Below are 22,900 nucleotides of genomic sequence, written 5' to 3' on the forward strand. Positions count from 1 at the left end.
TAGAAATTATTGGCTTTGTTTTTAATTTGGGAGTGTGGTTGCTTTATCTTTGGTGCCAGGATGATTAGAGCATATATTTATCTTCCTCTATACCTCTGGCCATTGCAAGAAAAATGTAAGTAAAACTAATATATATATAAAGAGATAATCTTTATATGCGTGCCTGTATAAAAGAAGTGCCTGTATTTCCAGAATTTAAATTTAACATAGTTTATTTTGCTGTTCTCTGCTGCTACTAAGAAAGGCAGAAACAGAAAAGTTTCTCTTGTTTTTCAGTTGCATGCTGTTTAGAAACTTTGCCATGGAGGTGGGCAGGATAACTATTTGGAATATTTGCAAATATAAACTGTATATCTCCTTTTTTATGAGACAGTACATAAAATAAGAGTCTGTGTTTAGCCCCTTATTGCTTTTGAATGCACCACTTTTTAAGAAGTAATGTGAATTAAAAAAACAAAAAAAATCACTTTAAACTTGGTTCATTTATCTTTTTATGTATCCCCAAATGCCATCTATCAAATTAATATTTATTATTCATGCAAGATTCATTGTAAAAATGCTATTAGAATTTAATATTGTTAATAATGTTTGCATGATGTCTTTCACATGATCAATGCCTTAGTGAAATTAAAGATTGTTATCACTGTGGAAAGGGATTTGTGGATTTTTCTGTTTCCCTAACCTAAACATAAATCACACCTTTCTTTTTTTTTTATTAAAAGTGGAATAATTGAGCTGTTGTAAAAATTGAATTTGAATAAAAGTGGCTTGAACAGCATGAACCAATGGCCAGGGCTAATGTGAACCAAAGTGAACTTAAAATCGTGAATACCTGAAAAGGGGAATTGAAGTTTCCACACTGAGCTTGAGACCATGGAGCCTGATGGTCCCATAATTTCCAGAGTGGGAAATACAGTTTCCCTGAGTAGGCAGTAAGTCTCAAGGCAGAGAAAAACCACAGACTGTGAAGTACAGAAGCATCTTACTGGGGAGGACAGAGTATGTTCTCATTAGATTTGGTGGAGAGGAACTGTGCAAGAGAGAGAAGACTCAAAATAGATGGTTGTCTACATGAGCACAGGCATTTTCAGAGCTTGAGATTTGGAGGGAAAATGATCACAAAACAGTACAGAATGCTTAACATCTGGTAAGATGAAGCAAAAGACGGACTCTGGTACCTCTGAGTAGCACACAGTCCCAGGGCTGTCCTTGCCAAGTAATCAGTTCTCTGGAAAAAAGTAAGTGTGCAAAAAGTTCTGCTAATGAAATCTGAAGTAACGGCAAGTGGTTTTGATGGCTATATGGTCCCTAAACAGAAGGCTGGCCTCATGCCTTCTTACAAAACTGAACTGACTTTTGTGAGTGATGATTCCTGGTGAACCCTTAGCTATATTTTTAAATAACTGTTAGTGTTTTTCTGACTACTGCAAGTATATGATCTTGTGCAAGATGTGATCTTGTTTTAAGAGGGATTTATGGATTTTTCTGTTCAGAAATAGGATTAGTTAAGGTCCAGTGATTTTTTTTTTTAAACAAATGCTTAATTTGTATCTACTTGGTTGAGTAAATACTGTGTTCTTTTGAGTTTCGATTTCTTCTTCTTTTTTTTTCAGGGTCCCGAACCCCTTTATTTGTATTTAGCAGAAACGATTGCCTTCTGTAGAGGAGTATCTTCCCAATGTAGTTAAATTTGATTTTTATTTTCCATTCAAATATTTAGAAATTTCAATTCATACCTTACAATATTAAACATTTTTGTAGTCAGTCACCACAAATCTCAGAGAGGTATTTGCAAGATTTGTAGTTTGCTTCTGTTACTTTCGGAATGTTTAGATAATTTTATAAAATTGGGACACTGTCTCCCTAGTTGTTTGCTTAATCTGCAGGAAAGTGGATTGAACGCTCCAGGAGTTAGTTTAGGGTATGTGGTCTCTTGACAGATCGGGAAGCCAGATATACCTTGTAAGAGGTACTTCTAAAGCCATAACAATTTGGTCTTCAAAATAAATTTAAAGTGCTATGAAAGAGAATAAAGGAAAAGTCTTGAATTGTATATGTAAAGATAGTGCATCTCTGTACGTGTTTGCATGCATACAAATCTACCCAACAACATTGTGGACAATTTCTGTGCTACCCAAGTACACTAGCTCTTTAGTTCCTAGAAAGCCCTGGGGTTGAGCAAAGTGGAAAGAATTTTGTAAATTGGGATACATCAGTTAAATCCCCTTGCATTCTTTGTTTTGGATCCTTGGCAGACTGTTTTGTTTGACCCCAGAGCTCCTGGCTTAAGCACAAAGAGGACTTTATAACATCCTCAGCAGCATTTGGAAGCAGGACCTCTGCACACAAATCATACCCTAACCCTCCTTAACAGCTTAGGGCAGCCACTGTGAAGCAAGGAATGCAGTTCTGTGAACTATCTCCATGATGACAAGTTAAAGAGTGAATATGAGCTGGGCGTGGTGGCACAGGCCTGTAGTCCCAGCTACCAGGGAGGCTGAGGTGGGAGGATAGGTCGAGCCTAGGAGTTTGAGGCCAGCCTGGGTAACATAGTGAAACTCTGTCTTTAAAAAAAAAAAAAAGAATATGATTGAATGAAAAATAATTAATTTAATAACTGTAATACTTTTGGATGATTTTAAATGTTATCAAGCCTTAACTATGCAATGTCAAAGTATACACTCCATTGGTTATCTCTAGTAACAGTGAAAGATTGAGTTAACCTCCTTTAAGATGCTGTGCAACTCTAACAAGCTGCGTTACCTCTCTGTGCCTCAACAGCCCCCAGTAAAATGAAGTATGATTTCTGTGATCCTTCCTAGGTTAAGAAAGTTACGAACTCATGACATCTTATTCTAACTGGGCACTCATGCCTGGAACGGCCTTCAGATTGCCTAGGGACAGGGTGACATGTGACTTAGCTGTCATTTTAAACGATATTTCACTAGGATGCTTTCATTTTTTCTTCTTTCATTTCTCTTTCTTTTTTTCTTCCTTCCCTTCCCTCCATCTTCTGCTACCCCCTCCCTCTTTCTCTTTCTACCCTTCTCCTTCTCCCTGTCTGTCCCGTTCCCTGTTCTCCTCTCCCTCTGCCTCCCTCTCTCCCTTTTTCATCAGTTAATTGTCCTCAAGTCAAGTGTGACTTTAGAAACGAGGTTGGGATGGTCTGCTCATTTGCATAACCTGTTTGCTGTTTTCTCTTATGATAGTTCATTGAAGTATCAATGACTTACTGATATACTGCTCTGTTATATATTAGAATTACTTAGCTTTAGGCATGTATGTGCAGCAGGGACCCAGAAAGTTATGCTGCATATGTAAGTGTGTAGAGCTTGCCCATGTTAATTTTTAAAATAAGAGTGTTATTCATCTTATACTCTAAATTGAAGATGATTAAGGTGAAGGATTTATCTTAATGTATTAAGCTAACAATATTTACTTTAAAAATAAAACAAGTTCACAAACAATAGCCCATTTCAAGGTAGCAGGATATTAAAGAGCTTGATTTTTAAAAAGAGAAAATACGTTCATCGAATGATTTGATTTTTCTGTAAGAAATTGTCTTGCCAAACAGTATGGAAAAATAAAAGGCATACATCATTTTATTAACAAATAGATACCCGTCCACATAATCAAGTAAGCAACTTTGTGAAACATGAGATAGGAAAAATATTTGATGGAAAGTTTTTTTAATGATACATTTCTTGTAATCTTAGGATTGTTTATCACTAGATAAGTCCTCTTAGTTGAAAACAACAGATGAAGAAGTTACTAAACCCATCACTAATGAGTGCTTCTTGATATACTCGAACCAACTTGTGAATACACTTCATTTGAGAATCTTTACTGCAGATACTGGAAAAAGCTAAATTAATTTCATAATTTATACTTGTAGGACATGGATTGTAGTGCTTTTTGTTTCTTCCACTGTTAAATGGAATAGATGGAATGGCACAAAAATTTACGGACTAATATTTTACTGTACAGTTGACTATATATATATATATATATATATATATACACACTTATAAATATTTTTTAACATCAAGTGCACTCCAGGATGGATGATAAGTGGCCATCTGATGACAGTAATAGCTTGGATGGGCTCATCTTATTTCAGATCAGGGTAGTGTTATGACAGCTTTTAAATGTTAGTTGAAATACTCATTTTTCTCTCCATTTTTATTTTTGGGAGGTCTCTATATGTGTCTTACTATTCTGGAGTTTGAATATTAATGTTATTCCTTATTGAACGTGTAGACTATATTTGATGCATATATATATATATTTGATGCAGAGTATAAAATTAATTTTCCAAGTCTCATAAAACTGAGTAGATATCCTGGCTTTTTAGGCAGCAGGCCTGTTGTAAGTAGAATCCGTAATGTGAAATAATTTGTTTTATCGTCGTGCATCCATCTATGACCAAAATGATTTTGTACTTAGGAACTATTTCAATGCAAACTAGATAATACTGACAGATAATGTTTGATAATTTGTGGCTCTCAAATCCTTGATTATAAAGTTACCAAGCAGCTTCAGGGACATTGCTTTTGGTTTTAATCTAGTACCTCTGTTGACTTGAGATGTTCAATTCAATATTACTTAGTTAATAGCTCCAATGGCTTATCAGACTGTTTTATTGTATAGTTAAAAAGGTAAAGTAAATTGGACATAGACATGACTCCAGGGCTTGTACATGGCTTCATGTCTTCACCTCTATTCCAAAGTAAGAAGGGAAGTCCTTCTGCATTTTCGCATGAAATTTCTCTGTGTTTTAAGGGAGGAATGGGGTGATTTAAAATTGAGAGGAACACATCAGAAGGAGCTGCAAAGGAATAAAGTGTTTCTTATGGTTAGATATAAAATGCAGGGCTATACATTCTGAAGATATGACAGAATTTAGAGAAGCTGACTATGCCAGGCATTTGGCACAGGGGACTAAAGGAGACAGATTTAATGCTTGCCAGAAGGAAACCCTATATCAGTGGATAGAAATTTGAGTGCCCTGCAAGCAAGCAATAACAAAAAAAAAAAAAGAAAGAAAAAAATGTAAATAAGGAAGTAGAGGAATGACTGTATTGTGGTTGGAAGAGATGTGGTTTCATTCTGCAAAGGAAAATTGTGAGTGAATGAAATATATCAAGTGTAAGGACATTGGGACTAATTCAAAAATATTTTGCATAGGTATTGCTAAGTTACTGTGAAATAATTAAGACATTTGGATCAGTGAAGAGATACAGAGAAAAAGGAGCGCTGTTGGATTTGACTGTACTGGCTGACACACTTTAAAAATGTAATTATCTTAAATGAAGTGGGTATTGTGGCACCGTAGTCAGTCTGTCTTATTTCAGTGAGTGTTTCTGCAGTAGTTAATGGGGATATTCCATCTAGTTCAGTAGATATTGATAAATATGTATTTATGGAAACTATATAGCAGTTTTTACAGGCTGCCAGTAAATTACCTTGATCCTTCTACCAATGTCTGTGTTTCTGTTCCCCCACTCCTCCCTCCAATGATCTGTATTACTCCAAATAGTCCTAGGACATGGTGTGAGAAGACTGAGTTTGAGGAGGTTGATTTTATTAAATCACTTCAATCTTTCAGAGAGTAAATAAGTTCTTACGGTAGGGCGTAATGCCATGCAATACTGAATGACTTCTTGAAATCCTTTCACTTCACTTTTCCTTTACCAAGCACTTTGTCCAGAGTAATATGTTTAGGTCTTCCAAGCATTTAGATAAATAACCTTGTCTGCTGGACATGGACTCAATGAGTCATACCACTAATTAAACACGGTCATTTGCAGGAACTTTGCCTCCTCGCTGGTTAGAATTCATTGTATATGTGTGTGCCTTTCAGATGGGTAAAGCTGCTCACACACAGGCATAATGCTTGACTCCAGGGGTGAAAACAACCACCATCTCTCAGAAGAGAACAAATCATGTGTTCAAACATGGTCTCTGGCATCTTTATGATGTGTGTGTTAAGTGTGAATCTGGTAATTTAAGGTGTGTGACTCCTACTCCCATCCAGCTGTCTGGCTTTGTGCTTAGAGAGAAGAATAGCAACAGATTTAGACTGACACAATCCTTCCCTAGAGTCCCCCTCCCCTACCTCTCCCTGCAGGAATCCACAAGGGTATTCAGTTGATTGCTGTTGTTAACCTCTCTTGTAGTATTATATTTCTTGTTGAAAGTACCTTTTGTGGCATGTGAGTACATTTAAGAGATGTGAAAGCTTTAAAAATGGCTTTACTTTTAAACTTTCTTACCTAAATTATTAGGAGGAAAACAGTTTCTTAGGTTAATGTGTGTGTGTGTGCACACACGCACATGCACGCATCTAGGCTAAGATCTTTGCAAACCTTTAATGTTCATCAAGGGCTGTGTCTAAATGATACATTGGTTATAATAGGATTTTTTTCCAAATCATTTTCATAATACATGAATAATACTCGGAATGTTCGTGTAAAGTGATAGACTGAACTATTTCACTTGAGAAACATTCTTGATGTTGTACATGACAGTCTTCGGTCGCAAAATAATCTAGAAAATTAGGAACATGTCTGCAAGTCTGGTTAAGGCTCTGACAGTTCTTCTAATGTATCTGTTTTGGTGAACTTTGAGCATCACAGAGTTTTCTCAAAGTATGAAATAAATACCTCTGGTAGAATGTTTGATAATCTCAGAGTACTCAGAAATTTTTAATAAATATGTTAAAGATAAAAAATATATAACTAGTAAATAAAACATACAGTTTTACAGATAGAATTGTTTAGCCCATGGCTAAATGGATAAACCTAAAAGTTTTGATAAGCAATTTTGGAAGCGATTCTTGAATGTAGCAGAACTTGTGATGATGATGTGGAAGTATAGGGAAGGTAGAACTTTGCCTGTGGGCCTGAGACTTAAATCTACACAAAACAGACTAATAGAAGAAAATCATACAGATTTTTCACATTTACATGGGAGCCCCCACAGGAAAATGAAGACCCAAAGAAGTGGCAAAACCTAAGTGCTTCTATATTAGGTTGAACAAAGAGAGGCAATTGTAGGAAAATAACTAAAATATATGGGGCAACTAAAGAAAAATACGAGTTATTTTAACAAGATCTGTTTGTACAGAATTCCCTTGGTTTTGACTCCCTGTCTCTAGTGATAAGAATGTTTCTTTTCTCCTGGTTTAGGGAAGACATCTTTCACATAGGAGTTTCATCTCCTGATGTGACAATGAAAAGGGAAGATCGGCTTGCCCTCCTTGTACCAACTGTGTTTCAAGTGTCTTTAGCTCAAAATAATCCTTTTGCCAAAGTGGCATATTCTGATAAGGACTCTTCTGCCATCCCTCACAAGTGACCTTGCCATAAGTTATTTCTTGTGTGTCTAAGGATGACACCCTAGCCAACAAGGAAAATGGTGACATTCAATTATGGAATTTTAGGCCTGGACATGATCTACAGATTGTCTTGTCTGTTCCTCTACCAGTAGGTCCAGAGGCTTATCCAAGACAGAATGGTCTTCTTGTAGTCTGTCTAGGGATAGAATCTAGAATTTCCAGAGCCCCATATGGGTGCCCTTCCCTGGGAAGAAAGTCATTCTTGCATTTCTTTTCAGATTCTGTACCAAGAAGCTAGAACTCTATTGGGATCCAGATAACCCAGAACCAAAGACATGCAGAAACCAGGCTGAACACACGAAGTGTGAGGTGGACCAGTTGTCAGGCAATAGGGAGTCCACAGGGTCTGTAAAGAACGGTGTGTCAGGGTTCCTCCTAAGTGTTGTGGCCATGTTGGATTGTGGGGCCAGTGTTGCCGTATCTCAAAAATTTTAAATATTGCTGTTTATTTTTAAAATGTGTGAAAGCTAAACACATCTATCGAATTCCTAACATCCAGTTTTCAACTTCTATGGTAAGTTATTTGAGGCATCTCTCATTGGTTGCGGGAAAAATATGCGGGTTCACAACATGAAGTGGCATATACTCTACCTAAGAGAGGGAATCTGTGTTAATGATCCATCTTGTGTGCTTTTAGGGAGGAACCTAAGAGAATGAGGTAAAGCATGTAAGGATTCCTACAAGGCTTTTTTTAAACCCTAATAGGTTTCATTCATTGTCAGTTTATAAGGATCAGATTTAAGAAATCATATTACAGGTATGAGTCTGAAGTTAATGACACAGAATTCAATAAATATATTTTGCTATGCCTAAGTAATTCAGGTCAATAGACTATATTGTAGTTACTGATTTTACTAACATATTTAATATTTTTATTTCTACTGGGGTGCTAAAGTTGCCAGTCATGATTTACATTACCATAGAAAAAGATAGGTTGGTGATTGCTTCCTTTTTTTTTTTTTTTTTTTTTTTTTTTTTGAGATTGAGTTTCACTCTGTAGCCCAGGCTGGAGTGCAGTGGCACGATCTTGGTTCACTGCAACCTTCACCACCTGGGCTCAAGTGATTCTTGTGCCTCAGCCTCCTGAGTAGCTGGGATTATAAGCACCTGCTACCACGCACTGCTAATTGTTGTATTTTTAGTAGAGACGGGGTTTCACAATGTTGGCCAGGCTGTTCTTGAACTCCTGACCTCTGGTGATCCACCTACCTCTGCCTCCCAAAATGCTAAGATTACAGGCATGAGTCACCACATCCAGCCCTTTTTTCCTTTTTTAAAAAAACTTTTGATACTCACTGATTAATTGGGCAAATAGAGGAAATCTGCAAATGAGAGGGATAGAAAAATGGTCTAATTTACACTTTTTTTAAACCGCAAGATAGAGCCTAAATTCTATTTAATTTTCCACTAGACATTTTAGACATTCTATCTGATAAAGGAACAGAGAACACAGCGCTGGGCTGTTTAAGCACAGTCATTTTTCTTGCGTACCTGTGCAGATGACAGAATCACCAGGTGGTCCCATCTTCAGGACCACTGGCCTGTATTTATTAATTCATTTAAATTATTATTAATTAAATTCCTGCCATTTACCTCATACTGTTTGTTCTAGAGTTCAGAGGTAGAAAATGAACTATATGAACAAACAAACAAAATTACTACCCTTACGAAAGTATGTGCATTCTAGTAGGGTATATATCTGTGACAAAAAGGAAAGGTAGTGTTCTCCAAGCCACCCTTTGGATCTGAGGTGCCTTGTCCCTATTTTCACTACTTCTTGCTCTGTTGGCTGTTTTCCCCAGCTGAACGTACTTCTGTGGTATTTAAGTTGATCTCATATAGGCCATATGAAGTGGATGAACAAAAGTTTTTCAGATATTTTTGTGAACTCAAAATTATGTGGGCCTAGAATAGCTGAGTAATTGAGGCAAACTCTTATTTGTTTGAAGATAGGATTTTGTAATCAGGCCATCCAGCTACCGAAGCAGGCCTCTGCTTCATTTCGTTTTTGTGAACAAGGGTGAACCTCTACCCATCCCCCCCACCCTCCCCCCAACCCCCCCACCCTCCCCCCCACCCCCCCACCCCCACACCCCCACACCCCCACAATAAGTCACTCATTTCTCAGGTGTTTTTGTTTCTGCCTGCCTTAAATGGTGGAGTTGACCAAATTGACTATTTTGAAACCTATTTATAACTTCTAGATAAGGGTACAGCCATCCCTCCGTAGGACATGGTTTTAAGTAGAGTTGAATGAATATGTGAGGAAGCATTTTGAGCTTTTTTGAACAAGTTTTACAACTGCAAAGTGCTATTACTATTAAAGATAATAATTTAGAAGTAAATATTATAGCAACTAAGTGCAAAGGAGCTCTTAGTGCACTATTTTCATTTCAACGTGTAAAAAGAAGATTGGTAGTAAAATATATAGTGTCTATGTACTTTGTAATTTATTTCCCCCAAGTCTATTGACTTTTCTCTCCCTTTGGACTTCCCTTTGGTAACTCAGAAGCTTACCTAAGTTTTGAAGTAGCCAGCTAGAGGGATTTACAGAGTAGATGACAGCTTTGTCTTTTTTTCTGCTATCAGAGGGCTGAACACTGTGGAGTGATTTGTGGGGGCATCTGACATCATCAGAGGCACAAAAGTAATCATGCTTATCACTAAAGAGAGTTGGTTCTAAGCTTTGGTAAAGTGGTCCTGATCTCGTGTGATCCTAAAAAAAGATGAGAGGAATGATCATTACTTCTTGGAGCCTACAGGTTCAATAACCTTCTAACTCTGCTTTTTAATTAAACACGGAGCACTCAGGGGTTTATTTATCCATTATCAGGCAGGCAAATCCTCTACTGACATCATTAGATTTTATGGCATGTGGCCTGCCTAAGCAGTGTGTGTGTGTGTGTGTGTGTGTGTGTGTGTGTGTGAATAATTAATATGGAAGATATTACATTACTACCAGTACAATATGCTTTACTTCCATAGTCTAGAAACATGCCTTTTTATGCAAAGTTGCAACATGATTCAAATTGATGTAGTATTTTAAAGTTAAAGCTCTATACTCAGTATTAACAAGGTGGTTGCATTTTCCACAGAGACTCTAACAAACGATGTAGTCTTAAATATCAATTGATTTACAATATCTCTTAGCCTGACATCAATATTAAGGCTTTAGCATAGCTCTCACCTGAGAAATCTGATATTTTGAACTTTGGATTATAATTAATTTCACAATACAGTATTGTTATCTTGTATTACATATTTTTTCTCACGTTAATTTGACTTACTGGCTATTAATAATAAGAAACGCACTATTTCAATGACCGAAGAGTGCAAACATAAGGTAGTGATACTAGTAGAAAAACAGTTTGGACAGTGCTTCTTAAACATTAGTGTGTGGAAATGCAGATTCTGATTCAGTTGGACTGACTGGGACTCAAGACTCTGAATTTTTAATTAGCTCCCATATGATGTCAGCCTTGGTGGTCCACAGATAACACTTGAGTAATAAGGATAAAGACCATCTGGAATTCCCTGTTCAGCCCACATGAGATTTCCCAACTGAGGAATTCTTTCTTGAGTGTCTTTTTCTTTCATCTTTGTCTCACTGTATTGTTATTTGAAATCAGAAAATAAAAAGTACTAGATTGATAGCTCTATCCACCTGTCAAGTGAAAAGTTTGCATCTCATTTTGTATTACACTATTTTATACCCTAAATCTTTGCTTTCTGTCCTAAATTGATCTGGTGCATCTTTGCCTGACATCTGAGTCTTGTGGATAGTTATTTAAAGATATGTGAAGTAAAAGATTGTGAATGTCATGGCTAGAATAGATGCTATCTCCAGAGTCTAGGAATTGAGGTATGTACTGGAGACAAAACAGACCTGCTCTATATGGAATGTTCTGGAGTATTATGAAAGATACTCTTGTTTGTTTCTTTGTTTTTCACCCTGTGGCTTATGAAAGTGAAATGTGGGCTTTTCTAATATATGCATTCTCTAGTTTCCTATACAGTGTTGATTTCCCCTTAGTAACATTGCATATTATGTTGCTCCTAGTGGTGACAAATCTCAGGAAAGCAAGAGACCTTTAAAAATAAAAAAAACTTTTCTCTATTTGTGACATGATGACAGCTGTCATGGGAATGGGGAAAGATAGAACAGTTTTTCAGAATCCATCAAGTGAAGGTACATTCAATGCTGTAACTTAATGAAAGTTGCTTTATTGTGACATGTGTCAGACTCTTTGGTGATGCAAGTGTGGAAGGATCTTTTCTGAAAGATTTATGCCTCAAGTCTGGATTTGAGCTGAAGGGACATGACCTTGGCTTTGAACTTGAAAAAGGTTACCCTCTGTAATAAAGTCCAGAGTCAGTATGAAGAGGTTTTCAGATCAGGAAGGCAACAGAGAGTAAACAACACTGCAGAGTCTCTCTGAAATGTGCAAATATCATGACAAGGAGAGGTCTCCTTAGCTTTATTTACCCAGAATCCTCACGTAAGAGGTAGTCATCTGGGTGCTTAGAAATCAAAATGAATGACTCACTTTTTCAGTTTTCATCAAAATAACCCTTGTTTTGTAAATACACACAAAAAAACTACCCATCATTTGAAATTTCTATTGTAAACCCCATTGTGAATGTATTATTGAAAAGATTGGAAAACCTTAAGGGAAATTCTCAACCAAATCTTTTTCTAAACAGCTTTTTTGAGTGGAATAATTATGGTATAATTCTTATGTCATACAACTAACACATTTAAATTGTACAATTCAGTGTTTTTAGTATATTCAGAGAATTGTATAACCATCAGCATTATCAATTTTAGAATATATTTGTCATCCCAAAATGAAACCCCTCCTGTTCACAGTCACTTCCCATTTCTCCTCAATCCCTCCCTAGACCAACAATAATCTCTTTCTCTGTGCCTCGTCTGGATGTTTTATATAAATGGAATCATACAATATGTGGTCTCTTGTGACTGGCTTATCTTGCTTGGCATCCTATTTTCAAAGTTTAGCCATATTGTCGTGTGCATCAGTACTTCATTCCTTTTTATGGCCAAATAATATTTCATCATTTTAGATATACTACATTTTAATTATCCATTCTTTAGTTGATGGGCATTTAGGTTGTCTAAATATTTTGACTGTTGTGAACAGTGACCCTATGAATAATCTGGAATCGTTTTTGTGTGGACATACACCTAGGAGTAGAATTGATGAGTCAGAACCGAAGATTTTAACCAATATGTTTAAATTTTAGCAACACTGAAATACAGTGGATGTATTTAAAGAGAATATGGAAATGGCTATAAACGAAAATGCTTCTCAATGAAGAGTTTTACTCATTTGAACAAAGGAACTATCCCTCCTATTTTTTTAGTCTCTAGAAAATAAATGTTCCCAACACTTTTTGTCCATCGCCTCTGTCTTCAATAGTGGCACACTGTCCATGAATTAAGTATATGAATACTAGGCAGGAAGTTAAATTCTGTTCTGCAAAAAAAGAATATGTCATTTCTGCTTATTAAGACCATGATAAATGCAACTTGAATAAGAAGAATAATTGTTTAGTTAACACAATAGGAAAAAAAAGTTGAATCGAATACCAGCTCAGCCTTTCAGAGGCTTAGCATATTTGAATGGCGAGATAGAACACTGTAGGGAAACTCTCAACCAGTCTCTACAATCCAGAGTTTGAAGATGCAGTAAGGTTTTGAGCTTGTGTTTTCTCATCCCTGAAAGTGCCAATTAAGATAATAAAATTTAGAGCATATCCAAGTTGGAATTAGATCTTCACTGTGTGTGTCACTGAATATGACGACCTGGATGAGAACACCTATTAGAGGGGAGGCTCATTTAATGCACTGCAGACAGCTATGATGTTCATGCAGCATGCACTGTGGAAGGCTGTTTGGATTGCATTTGATTACCACTGCTGTGTGTTTGATGTTTTGCAAGTATTCTATGGGGACTGCCTTTTCTTTTTCCAATTGAAAATAGGCTAGAAAAGGGATATAAACATGTTAGTGCTCTGAGAAAAAATAAAGATATTAATATATTTCTGCAAAAATTGTCTTTCTTGACCTGAATCATAAAAGGTAGTGTGAACATAACAACTGACTGGATATTGTTTATATTGTCGGTAAATTTCAGTCAGTTGAAAATATTTTAAAGTCCATATATATCTGTGAAAGGCATAGATGTAAGCTGCATTTAATGTGCTCCAAAATCAAACAAGCAAGTATTTTACTTAAAATGTAGGTTATTGGCATACCTTTGTGTGTATGTTACTTCAATGTTGAACACAAGGTGTAAAAATACAGTAGTTTACATTTCTGCAGAATCTTGTCACTACAGTTTTCTTTCATTTGAACTTAACAGATGCCAAGATTTTCCATTTAGTAAGTATTATTACTAGCAAATATATTATCTGGAACACAATCAGTATCAAATTCTGGCTTTCTAAGAATATTGAAAATGTATATGTCGAGGTGAATATTGCAGATAAACTGAGTACTGAAGGAAATGGTTGATTAAATATTATTCAGTTCGCTTTTTAGTATGATGAAACATTTTATATATACACATGTGCTAGCACACACATGCACAAACACATGCTTACATTGTCACAGGGAAACAAATACACATTATACCTCCACCCCCATTGCTACTACAAATAAAGGTCTTAACAAGGTAGGTTTCTTATCACACATCTTACATTACATCAGTTAAGACTGAATCAGGGACAGCACAAGACAAAACAGAATCAAAAAGGTAGTGTGACTCTGCAGTATATACTGTACATTTAGTGAGTTTCTATTTATAATCCCGCCCACCCTCCTAACACATTTTACCCATCCCTGGCACTATGGTTCTCCCTATGACTCAGCTCCTAGGCCCTTCATGCGCCCCACAATCTTGTTTCTCTCCACCTTCTCGTTTCTCTGTCTAGATTTATTCTTAGTAAAAACTGAGAATACTCTGTTTCAGAAGTTGTTAGAATTATTAAAGTTAAAAGAAGGAAAAGAAGCCAGTATTTCTGCAGTGTATCAGGTAGTTTCACCTACATTTTATGGCAAATTTAAAGGACAAATTCTTCCCTATGACTAAAATTCTCCTGCTTGGAAAACAAATACCAAAATCATAGCCATTCCTAGTATCTGTAATTGTTAAAAATCAAAGTTGTCAAAGTTGAAGTTTATGAATGAAGGAAATATAGTTGTATAAAAGCAAAAAATGTGAAAACTTACATAGTAACTAGGATAAAATAATCCAAGAATAAATTTATTCCAGTCTAAGAAAAAACTTGATTTACCAAAATACATATGGGATTTAGGGTGACTATTACATGTAAACCAATCATGTACTTTTTTGAAATGGTGACTGTTGCACACTTTACATTCTTTCTCTTATATTCATGAAATATACCACTAATATTTTGATATAAAAATATCTTCCCTGAGGTTTTTTTACTTAATATTTGCATAAATAGGCATACATCCATGTTTGGGAGGCAGGGTGGGAAAGAAGATTATATTTTACTGAAAAAAATTGTGGGAATCATAGTCTTACAAGTTTACTGGAGCTGCTAACAGAGTAGCATATGTGCAATGAGAACCATCCTTGATAATTGGTTTGCTTAGTCACTGCCCAAATCTCTAGATCTGAATCTTGTTTTCATTGCTGACTTTCTTTATGAACTCAGACACATACCATTAACCTCTCTGGACTTTGGATACTTTCTCAGAAAACGTAGAAGACAGATTGATTCTTCTTAAGCCTTGTTCCTGTCCTGGCATTCCTTAAGAATGAGGTTGCATCCAGCTGCAGTGTGGGTGCACTTGGGCCTAGTGCTTTTTCTGAGACACTGTGTTGAGCAGAGATCTTAGCCATGCACTGTTGATGTGAACTCTGGATTCCTTCTGGTCATTACATGTCCTCCGGCACTGTTTTCCAGCTGAGGGCTGTGACCTCAGAGCCTTGGCCCTGTTTCATCTTTTTATGTGGATGTCGTCTGAAGTTTTAATTGCTTACACTGTCTTCCTTTTTGCTCCCTGTTCTGTCACCTTAGAAGTGGTCATTAAAAGCTGCCATTTTCCTCTTGAGGACTGGCACACCAAATGAGGGAAAAATGTGTGCTGCAGCTGCTGCTGCTGCTGCTGCTGTTGTTGTTGTTGTTGTTATTGTTGCCGCGGTCGTTGTTGTTGTTGTGTGAGTGTAGGTGGCTGTGGAGAAACGTCTTTCAAGATTTAGCATCTAAAATGAGAAGTGTGTTGAGGAGATGGGATTTTTATATCGCCTGTTCTATCTTTGCATGCAGTGTAAAAGGTCAAAGCCTTGCTTCATGCGTAAAGCACCTTCTTTACATAATAGCAAGAATTGACTCTGGGCATAGCTTATGTCCCATCCCCTCTTTTCCTGAGGATTACTTTAAATAGAAATACCTGTCTGTTATTTAAATATAATTTTGTCCTCTTTGTGTCTTCTGAGAGCTAGTTGCCCCTAGATGTCTTTCAGCCTTGCTCTTCAACAAAAATAGAGCAAGTTTATTGGTAGCCCTTATGACACATCCCCCACGGTTGGATACTTGATCCTCCCCCTTTTAAATCTGCCCTCAATTCTTTCTAAAGCTATCTCTTTCTAAAGCAAGAGTTCTGCTTTCCTTTTGTTTTCAGATATATGTCCCTTCCTGATGTCTCCCTTCATTTCTAGGTTTCAGTTTTCAATGTTCTTTCATTTGGTCATAGACTTTTTCTGTGTTCTTTCTAAAACAATCAGTGTACTTTCAAGTTTTCACTTTTCATTCTCAGCTGTGGGGTGAGGTAAGTAGGTGTTCAGATTTTTATTGACGTCAAGGCCTCCTCTTGTCGCTGAATTGGTTGCATCTTGTTCACAGTACTGAGTAATTATGAATATATCAAATCCAAGCTCATATGTTGATTGGACTGCCTCCTTTCCCCATGGATGTTGTAGTCTTGATTTTTTGTTGTATTTCAGAAAGGAAACCTCTAAAATTTTATTATTTTACATTTGAAACTGTTTTTTCTATTTTATTGGAATTGGATTTTGATTGTGTATTATCTAATATGTGGAGAAAACAGGAATATCAACCATGTTATGCTACACTGATGATCAGTCAATGCATTGGCCCATAAAATGAACACAGTTATACACCAGAGATCAAATCATTCCCATTAAAACAACTAGATGCTAAAATAGCACTGATATTAGGAAAACCATGCTATGACATTAAAATAATTCAATCCAAGGTGAAACCAAAACTGATTTGTCTGAGATTGTACTACTTTACTGACCCATTTTATTAAATGTAATTTTTTAAAAGCACTTTTAGGAGGTAGATAGTATAGTGCATTATTGAGATTATAGGTGGTGGCTAAAGCCCTGTAAGTATATTACTGAAACAAATTTTTTCAATTCTCTGGTAGAATATGAACCAAGGTTTTTTTCAATATTAGCCTTTAAAAAACTCTTAATACTCCATCATTAGCCTACAATATAATAATTTGTTTCCACCTTTAGTATGATAAGCTATTTCTTGATTTTTTTCACTGAGACATAATTATATATATTTATGAAGTACATAGTATTGTCTCAATGCATCCAATATATAGTGATTAAGTTAGGTTAATGAGCATATCCTGTCACCTCAACATTCATCATTTCTTTGTGTTGAGAACATTCAAAATCCTCTCTTCTAGCTTTCTGAAAATATATAATAAATTATTGTTAGCTGTGGTACTCGTACAGTGCTATAGAACAGTACAACTGATTTCTCCTATCTACCTAGAATTTTGTATCCTTTAACGAATTTCTCCCTATCTTTGCTCTCCCCACTCTTCCCAGCCTCTAAAAGCCACTACTCTACTCTCTACTTCTAGGAGATCAACTTTTTTTAGCTTCTACGTAGGAGTGAGAATATGAAATATTTATCATTCTGTGCCTGGCTTATTTGACTTAACATAAAGTCCTCTGGAGTCATCCATGTTGCCCCACATGAGAGGATATTACTATTTTTTATGGCTGAATAGTATTCCCTTATGTATATATACATATTTTCTTCATCCATTCATCTGTTGATGGATACTTACATTGATTCCATACCTTGGCTATTGTGAATAGTGCTGCAACAAATATGGTAGTGCAGACATCTCTTTATAATACTGATTTACTTTCCGTCAGATATATACCCAGTCATGGTATTGCTAGATAATGTTTATTGACTTTCATATTTGTATGGAGTAGAAAATGTATAATATATATTATGATTTGTAATACATGTATTACTATATACAAACAACAGAGCCAATAAAATGACATAGCCTATCTGTCAAGAAATCAACATGAGAGGAGACATTGTTGGTTTTAAGGGATATGCCTTTTTGCACAGGTAGGTTGATCTTTGCATAGGCTAAATTATTCACACTCTGTTTAGCTGCCTTGATCGTCTTTACTCTTGTTTGAGTAACTTGCTAATGGTGACCACCATATGATGATGAGGAGGAGGAGGAGGAGAAGGAAGAGGAGGATTATGTTATTGACCAAGCTGATGACATCACTGACAATAGATAATATCAGAATATCTTGAAATCCTAATCCTTTAACAGCTGCTGGTTTGATTCCAGTTAGGCTTCTATTTTCTTGGCCCTAGTGCAGTAGATGAGCTCCTTGCAGTTGATATATTTTCATCAATGAAAATAAAAAAGTGAAAATGCTGTGCTTTTTAGATTTCCCTCATGTGATGCTTGGGCTATATCATCACACTTCCTCCCTGGCAGTGGAATCATTACCTTCTGCTGTTACTAGTATAGATTTTCAGAAATCTTGTAATAAATCCACTGATTTGAGAGCAGTAGGAGCTTTTGTTTCTAGGTTGCCTCTCCAACATTTTCATCTTGATATGCATTACTTAGAATTCAGCCAAAATAAATAAAATCCAGCTCTGTCACTGCTTGACAAATATAATACATTGTCAGTGTACCTGTTTATTTCACTAACATACTCTATTTTCTTCTTCTTTCTCCTCTTTTTTTTTTTTTTTTTTTTTTTTTTTTGTGACTGAGTCTCACTCTGTCACCAGGCTGGAGTGCAGTGGCACGATCTTGGCTCACTGCAACTTCCACCTCCTGGGTTCAAGTGATTCTCGTGCCTCAGGCTCCCGAATAGCTGGAATTACAGATGTGCACCACCATGCCCAGCTAATTTTTGTATTTTTAGTAGAGACAGGGGTTTCACCATGTTGGCCAGGATGGTCCCCATCTCCTGACCTCGTGATCTGCCTGCCTCAGCCTCCCACAGTGCTGGGATTACAAGCGTAAGCCACCGTGCCCAGCCTCTATTTTCTTCTTAAAACCACGTTGATTGGGACTATGGCCTCTAATTTTCTCATAATTTAGCTGTTGTATGTTAGCATTGTCTTTTAGGTGCTATTTGCATTTTCCTTTTATTATTTAGAGAACACTTATGTAGCCAGATTTTTTTACCTTGAGAAAATGTTCTTAAAAGTGTAACTCCCGTGATCTAAGAAATGTCATTCAGCCAAGAAGTTACTCTAAGCTTTATTGTCTGAAATAATTGGGAAATAATTCTCTTTAAATTTCAGGGAAAAGAGGACATAAAGCACTGTTATAGTTTCAGTTGTTTTTAACTATGTGTTGAAGCTTTCCCAGTCTCTTACCTTGTTTATTCAGTTGTGTTAATTTGGCAATTAAAAGAGTTGTGCCATCTTCATAGATGACTCATGTGGAAGTATACTATCTCTACTAACAGAAGTGACTACAGGCATCCAAAAATGAATGCTAAGCCTGGGGAAAGAACCTCCTAAAGAAGAGTCAATATGTTTGATGACATTAAACTGCACACTATCATTTGTGAGTATTTTCACTTGTCAACTGGAAAACAATGGCAAATCTTGAGATCTACCTCATCCTCCTCTATTAGCCAGGAAAGGAGACAAGGTGTTGCCTTCAGGGTGTTTTCCCTTCATCATGGGCCACTTGGAGCCAAAAACATCAAGGGAAAGGAAGGAGCTTGGGCGGGTAGGCCTGGGTACGGGGAGATACATTTTTGCTTAGTTTTCCTCAGGGATAGTCAGGACTCTATAATTAGCAGTCTAGTCAAAGAGAAGTTTGGAGGAACAAATGAGGGACCTTCTCCATCTCCATTGTCTCTTTATGCCTTCAACCAGGGAGGCAGTGAGTCTTTAGGGATCCAAGCTGTTACCCCTAGCTTGTTAACATTTAATAACTACATGACCTGAATAATGTTGTTCTCTTTTCACAATTCTCAGTTGCAAATGGGAGAGTAGTATAATGATTGCCATTGGATGTCCATTTACTCTTTCAGCCGTTGACTGCCCTTATTCCATTAAACAGAAAGTAGTGACTCTTTCCTGACTCTCTTAACGAGATTTCTGACCTTTTCCCCTGCTTTATATTGTCTTTAGAAGTAAAGATTCCATTTGATGAGTGGAATTATCTCCCCCATATTAATGGTGATGAATGCCCTTGAGAGGCTAATGCATGCAATTTAACAAATTCAAACTGGAGTCAAAATCTGTCTTAATATTCATAATAAGAACTTATGTGATGTCCCTGACATCCAGCAGAAACAACCTGTGGCAGTGTTCGCTCTAATACTTGATCTTGTAAGAGAAAATTTCAACCTTATACACATTTTAGAATTACAGCTGAGCCAGCATTACAGTGCTAGAGAATGAGAAACTGTTGTGTTGCCTGTTTTTGAAATGTAACAAAAGCCTTGTTTTGAGAGTAATTGACTTCTTAACTCACACTGGACTTTTCATGTCTTGAGTTCCCTCAACCTCTATTCTTGTGGCTGATTTTGCTAAATATATGTACTTATAAATCTCCTGCTTATTGGAAGATTATACATTTCAAGTTCAAAGAAGTAAAATAGACTAGTATTTCTCTATTTTGTGAGATAGTTTTTCCTAGGTCTTATGGCAGGATTTGGGGTTTTGTTTTTTGTTTTTTTGAGAGACAGCATCTCACCCTGTCACCCTGGGCTGGACTGCAGTGGTGCAATCATGGCTAACTACAGCCTTGATCTCCCTGGGCTCGGGTGGACCTCCTCCCTCAGCCTCCTAAGTAGCTGGGACCACAGGCATGCACCACCACATCCAACTAACTTATGACAGGTTAAAGGGAGAATTCTTTCTTTTGACCAAAATGTTTGTACTAGGAACAAAAAATAAAAATAGTAGCCATCCCTAGACTCTGTATTTTTGAAAATCAAAATTGTAAGTAGAAGTTGACTAACGAAGGAAATATAGTTCTATGAAAGCAACCAGTTTTTAAACTTCCTGCTTTGCACATAGTTAACTGGAAGAAAAGGAAACCAAAAACAAATATATTCTACTCTCAAAAAGCTTAATTTACCAATTATTAGTGAAAACTATTGTAAATATTCATTTAAAAACAAGAGTTGTTTACATTCTTAAGAAAGTAACTATAGCAGTCTTCATACTCTTTCGTGTCATACAGTAATAAGATTATATTTTGATAGAAAAAAGTCATATCTTCCCTGAAGTTTTTTTATTTAATATTTACATAAATAGATATATATCCATGCTTGGGAGGCAGGGTGGGAAAGGAGATTGTATTTTACTGAAAAACACTGTAGAACTCATAGCCTTACGAGTTTACTGGAGCTGCTAACAGAGCAGCATAAGAAATGAGTACCATCCTTGATCATTGGTTTGCTGTCACTGCCCAAATCTCTAGATTTGAATCTTGTTTTCATTATTGACTTTCTTTATGAATTCAGACATGTGACATTAACCTCTCTGGACTTTGGCTACTTTCTCAGAAAATGTAGAAGACAGATTGATTCTTCTTTTTTTTTTTTTTAATTATACTTTAAGTTCTAGGGTACATGTGCACAACAGGCAGGTTTGTTTCATATGTATACATGTGCCATGTTGGTGTGCTGCACCCATTAACTCATCATTTAGCATTAGGTATATCTCCTAATGCTTTCCCTCCCCCTCCCTCCACCCCACAACAGGCCCTGGTGTGTGATGTTCCTTTTCCCGTGTCCAAGTGTTCTCATTGTTCAGTTCCCACCTATGAGTGAGAACATGCGGTGTTTGATTTTTTGTCCTTGCGATAGTTTGCTTAGAATGATGGTTTCCAGCATCATCCATGTCCCTACAAAGGACATGAACTGATCCTTTTATATGGCTGCATAGTATTCCATGGGGTGTATGTGCCACATTTTCTTAATCCAGTCTATCATTGATGGACATTTGGGTTGGTTCCAAGTCTTTGCTATTGTGAATAGTGCCACAATAAACATATTTGTGCATGTATCTTTATAGCAGCATGATTTATAATCCTTTGAGTATATACCCAGTAATGGGATGGCTGGGTCAAATGGTATTTCTAGTTCAAGATCCTTGAGGAATCACCACAATGTCTTCCACAGTGGTTGAACTAGTTTACAGTCCCACCAACAGTGTAAAAGTGTTCCTATTTCTCCACATCCTCTCCAGCACCTGTTGTTTCCTGACTTTTTAAGGATCGCCATTCTAACTGGTGTGAGATGGTATCTCATTGTGGTTTTGATTTGCATTTCTCTGATGACCAGTGATGATGAGCATTTTTTCATGTGTCTGTTGGCTGCATAAATGTCTTCTTTTGAGAAGTGTCTGTTCATATCCTTTGCCCACTTTTTGATGGGGTTTTTTTTTCTTGTAAATTTGTTTGAGTTCTTTGTAGATTCTGGATATTAGCCCTTTGTCAGATGAGTAGATTGCAAAAATTTTCTCCCATTCTGTAGGTTGCCTGTTCACTCTGATGGTAGTTTCTTTTGTTGTGCAGAAGTTCTTTAGCTTAATTAGATCCCATTTGCCAATTTTGGCTTTTGTTGCCATTGCTTTTGGTGTTTTAGACATGAAGTCCTTGCCCATGCCTATGTCCTGAATGGTATTGCCTAGGTTTTCTTCTAGGGTTTTTATGGTTTTAGGTCTAACATGTAAGTCTTCAATCCATCTTGAATTAATTTTTGTATAAGGTGTAAGGAAGGGATCCAGTTTCAGCTTTCTACATATGGCTAGCCAGTTTTCCCAGCACCATTTATTAAATAGGGAATCCTTTCCCCATTTCTTGTTTTTGTCAGGTTTATCAAAGATATGTGGTATTATTTCTGAGGGGTCTGTTCTGTTCCATTCGTCTATATCTTTCTTAAGCCTTGTTCCTGTCCTGGCATTCCTTAAGAATGAGGTTGCATCCAGCTGCAGTGTGGGTGCACTTGGGCTTAGTGCTTTTTCTGAGACACTGTGTTGAGCAGAGATCTTAGCCATGCACTGTTGGTGTGAACTCTGGATTCCTTCTGGTCATTACATGTCCTCTGGCACTGTTTTCCAGCTGAGGGCTGTGACTTCAGAGCCTTGGCCCTGTTTCATCTTTTCATGTGGATGTCGTCTGAAGTTTTAATTGCTTACACTGTCTTCCTT

At 36.7% G+C, this 22,900-nt stretch overlaps 1 protein-coding gene across 7 annotated transcripts in view; it reads left to right on the plus strand.

The window, feature by feature from the left end:
- Positions 1–22,900, plus strand: part of LOC100989577 (contactin-4) — a 960,081-nt gene that overhangs the window by 412,294 nt on the left and 524,887 nt on the right. The window contains exon 1 of one of the 7 annotated variants that reach the window (XM_055109462.2): positions 96–115. The exons of the other annotated variants lie outside the window; for them this stretch is intronic. The gene's annotated coding sequence lies outside the window, so the exon portion shown is untranslated. Of the gene's footprint in view, positions 1–95; positions 116–22,900 lie in introns of those variants that run through there. 7 annotated transcript variants of the gene reach the window in all.

This window comes from Pan paniscus, chromosome 2 (assembly GCF_029289425.2).
Source record: "Pan paniscus chromosome 2, NHGRI_mPanPan1-v2.0_pri, whole genome shotgun sequence".
Lineage (NCBI taxonomy): Eukaryota > Metazoa > Chordata > Mammalia > Primates > Hominidae > Pan > Pan paniscus.